The sequence below is a fragment of the Tiliqua scincoides genome, chromosome 9 (genome assembly GCF_035046505.1).
Source record: "Tiliqua scincoides isolate rTilSci1 chromosome 9, rTilSci1.hap2, whole genome shotgun sequence".
NCBI lineage: Eukaryota > Metazoa > Chordata > Lepidosauria > Squamata > Scincidae > Tiliqua > Tiliqua scincoides.
The window spans coordinates 30,890,483-30,895,433 of record NC_089829.1 but is presented as its reverse complement, the minus strand read 5'-3'; positions in this window follow the sequence as shown (position 1 = coordinate 30,895,433).

Below are 4,951 nucleotides of genomic sequence, written 5' to 3'. Positions count from 1 at the left end.
AGATCAGATAAGTAAGTGCCTGAAGCCCTGAGGCTATTCAAAAATCAGATAATGTTGCTGCTAATTCCCTGCAAAAAGCTCAGCTCCTGCAGTTTGCAAGCATGTATAAATATAGGGAGATAAATGTTTGAAGGGTTATCTGGTTATTATCGCTTACAAATATTATTTCTTTCTAGATCTCCTTTTTTAAAAGCCTGCTAAACCTAGGTGGGTTCCAATAGAAGGGATCCCAGTGCTAAAAAGTTTGGGAACCACTGCTCTAAAGGAAGTTGGATCTAAAGAATCATGAGATTTGGACTTGTTTCTTGAAGTCACCTTACCCCTTCCAAAGAAAGCCCTGCAAAGTTTTGAAATGGAGGAACATTTGTAAAGCGGTTTGCAATCCGGTATGAGTTTTGGCACTGCAGAGGCCAGGTAGCCTTTGGACCCAAGTCAGGCTTATGCCCCATTATCCAGAGTCTCAGTTTGTGGTGTAGTTTTACCATGTGAAGAGAGCTCCTTTCAGTGGAGAAAGCCTTTGGATTTATCTGAATGGGCACACTGAAGTACCCATAGCCAGGAACAGAGCCCTGGCTCAGAATGTGCACATGCAGCGTCATCATTAAGGGATGAGGGGGATACAGATTCTACAGGGTGACATCCTTAGAGGAGGGGTGAAACCTCTAGTAGCTACAATTGTGAAAACCTTGATATTTTCGATATCATGTTGTATATCATTGGATGGGTACTTTAATGCAGAATGCAACACACATTAAAATATCTAGATTTATATATTCTATCAAAGGTTATAGCGAAATAACCAGAAAAGAAAAACGGAACTGCCTTATGTATCAAATAGTGGATTTCTTTAACTCAGAACTGACCAATGAGGTTGATTGTTCCGAGAGCCAATGAATGGGTTATTATGACACATCAGGGAACCAATAAGGTGTTAGTATGAATCAGCTCTCATTTTCATGTATCAGAGCTAATACTAAAACTCTTATTCAGTTGCTTGTCATCAGGTTAGCCACTCCTGTTTGGTTGGTTACTGATTTGTTGGGTGACCTGTACTGAAAGTTAATGGTGGTGCCCCCGCCAACTCTCATGATGCCACTGCCTTTAGGCTGTGCATATGATATTGTAATTTATTCTGTATGGTCTGATACAGGAGGAGGTCCATCATGGGGGGTGGTGACACAATGGATCTCGCACTGAGTGACAGAAACCCTAGTCACGCCTCTGTGCCCGTGGCAGAGTGGAGTTAGCGATATACCCACACAACATTCTTTGCAGCAAGAACTGAACACCAGTATTTTAACTGAAAGATGCTAGTTCAGAGTTCACATGCCAATATTCATCACTTCATACCTGCCACATCAAGCAATGACATCCACGTGTGAATGCGCCATCACAGAGAAAAAGCCTTTCGCATCAACCCATGGCCCTTCAAACTTTCAGCTGAGTCCATTCACAAGCTTAGCTGCCAATCACCTTTAGCCCTTTTCAAATGTTCTTGTTGGGGGTAGGGAAGGGGCATATCGGGCATCACATCCAAGCTACACGGTTTCACAGTAGCACATCTGAAAGCTTGCCTATGTGCAACACACTTGTGATTGGAAAAGTTTCTCTATGGTCAGAAACCCTGTGTGCACAAAACATGTGCAGAATGGAATGGGAGAGAAAGCGTCTTGCTGGCAAAATGTGGCCCTACCCTGGATGCACAGAATACAAACCTCAGTGGGTGACAGTTTCAGAAGAGAAATTCAGAGGTGGACAGAACTCTCAAGCTATATAGGTGTGGCCTCTTTATCCATGGGTTCAGCATCCACGGATTTGACTCAGTGCGGATGTTGGACCCACACTGGAAGGCCCTATCTGACCTCCCAAATGTGACCGAAATTGCTTTTCTGATACCGGGGGGGGGGGGGGCTTACTGAGGCCTGGAGAGGCCACACACACCTATAAGTTCTCTAATGGTCCCCACCCATAAATTCTATTCTCCATGAGTTTCAGTATCCACAGGGGGTCCAGAAACAGATCCTCCACAGATACGAAGGGCCAACCTATATTTGTCATTTTAATGCAATATACGTGCCCACTAGAGCTGGTTTAAAACAAGAGTAAAAACCTAAATGTCGCAAATTCTCAGCAACCAAATCAAACTCCAAACCACTTTTTTATGAAGTGCTTCTGGGCTGGAATCATGGAACTTTGGTTGGCAGTAGCTGACGCCTCAAAAGAGAACTACCATTTGTGGGTGTGGAAATTCCTCATTACCAACACCCAGGTTGATGAACGATTCCAGCACTACAGCAGCCCTCTGAATATGTTCAAGGCACCATTCACAAAGGAGATCACAAAGGAGGATAGTGACGGAGGGCGGGGGAGAATGGCAGGTTTTCAGAGGCAAGAGCCCTTTTAGAATTGCAACCTAGTTTATGAATATCCTCCACCCCAAACTCTTTTCTGCTCTAGAGCAGTCTTACAAACAATCTTATTCAAGCTACTAGTTCTTGTTGTACATTTACCTAGGAGTAAGTCCCATCTACTACCATTGTTAAAACCCTATACATAGTAGCCTGTTAAAAGTACAGATCTGTTACATTTCCCCCAATGCAGTCACATACCATGGTAGCAACAAGTCTAAAATATTAAAAATGTAATATTGAAATGAATGGGGACGTACCTGAAATTAGCTCATGACTCACCTAGTGGGTCCAGACCCACAATTTGAGAAACACTCAAGTGTAGAGCTATCCTACTGTATAGGCAACTCCATTGGCTGCTGGGCAAGTGGCTGTTTGCAAAGCTCAAGGGCCATTGCCTCAAATCTTCACCACCCACCTTTTAACCCAAACTATAACTTGGAACTCTCTTTAGTTCTTTTCTGCATATGTCCATCTCTTTAACATAATCAAATGCACTGTAAAGCTTCATCTTTTAAGAGCTGCATAGAAGAGGGATGCATTCAATTATATAAAGCAGCCTCCAGGCAGGTTAGACCTGAGGTGTCAAACTCATTTCATACAGAGGGCTGAAGTTAGCATTCATGGTGCCCACTTAGGGCCAGAAGTGACATCCTTAAGTAGAAAGTGATGTCATGAAGTAGAGGATGGCCAGAAATAAGCACTTTGTTCTCACATAGAAACTCATTAGCTGCAAATGACAGAAGAGCAAATGTACAAATCTGGCACATATTTTCAAGATATGAAAGAGCCCAATTATAATGGGAGTTGGATAAGAAGCTACAAACAATTTTAAAAAAAATTTAATGTTTTTTTAAGTCCTTTTTCACCATATATGTTCAGTGTAATTTCAGGAAAGTAGCAAATATTCAATGGGAGGGGAAAATGCATGAGCAGTTTTATGTCTTCTCGGGGGGAGGGGCGTAAACCATAGTTTTTAACTTCTGATCTACACCAAACGGCACCCAACCTTACTACTTTGAAGTCTTTTAACCAATTTCTGCCCAGCCCACAGGTGTACATATTTGATTCCTGTTGTGTATATGCAACAGTGGGCAGAAATGGCTTAACTAGAAACATCAGGAGGCAGAACCCAAGGCCTTTTGCATGCAAAGCATATGCTCTACCATTCAGTTATATACTCAACCTGTTCAACTTTTTAGTCAGCACCGTCTGCCTTGGAGGGGTGGGAAAGACGGCTTCACCTGTAACTGTTAAAGACACATCCATCTTTTGTACCCGATGCCTTTTTCCTTTTCTTTGCTTTTAAACAGGCCTGGCCCAAAATGCCACCAAATCCCAGCCCCTGCCCCCCCTTTAATGCATATCACACCTTCATATCACAATTTCTTCTTCACCATTGGCTGCTTCTACAAAAAAAAAAAACCCAGAATTCTCCTTGCCAACCGAACCAGTTTCAAGGATAGAGCAGTGAAGGAAAGGAGGCCGTGTGATAAGGCAACAATGACCTTCCCCCGTACACCAGGCCCTGCTCTTCTCGCTTGCTTTCCTTGGAGAGGAAGGAAAACTGCTAAGAATAAATACATGGACATTATGGTGATGGCACTAGTCCAGTGTCTTCAACCTATGGGTCACAAACCCGAAGCATCATTCGGGGGAAATTGCAGAAACCTTTCAAAGTCTGTGCAAGAGAGGGCTTGGATCCAATCCAATAACAGTATTGATAAGGCACTGCTTGATATAATCCTTCACAGCCTCTCTGTCTTGCCCCGCAACACCTAAGACTGGCCACGCCGAGGTTGCTACCTCACAGGGTTGTTGTGAAGACACAAGAGGCAGGGGGAAATAGGGTGGACAGGGTTGAGGGAGTTGGATCCCAAGAGAGGGGCAAAATTGGTGGTGGGTCCTCCATCTCATATGTTATTTCTTTATTGAGGTCATGTCACAAAAAAGGTCAACAACCACTGCACTAGGGTAATCCAGTTCATAAGTGATTTAGCCCTGACGAACACGTGATGCTGTCAGGCTATTGGTCTAACTCAGTATTCTCTACACTGACTAGGCAGAATTTCTCCAGGGCTTAAGCTCGGGGTTTTATCAGCCCTACTCAGTGATTCCAAAGACTTTCTGCATTCAAAGAGGGAACTCTACAGTGAGCTATGACCCCTCTCTGAACTATTAGTCGATGACCAGTGTCTGGAGTAGGCTCCTATATGTGCAACTCTCTCTCACCTCAATTTCCCCATTGTCTTAACAAGAGTGCCTTCAAAAGGATAAATTCTAGAATCAACTCACTTTAAAAACACATGCACACACAAAAATCCAACTTAATCTGTTGAAAAAAATGTATTTGATTACTCGCGTAAAATTACAGTATCTCTGCTGTTAGTAAGTATTAAATGTTAAAAGAAACTGGACCTATTTTTTTCCTTTCAGCTTTCCAAGAAAGTGCATGTAACAGTCCAAAGTATTCTTTTTCCATACCTAATACAAAATAAACAAACACTATACTTGTTCTCTTGCTCAAGAACTAGGGTTTGAGC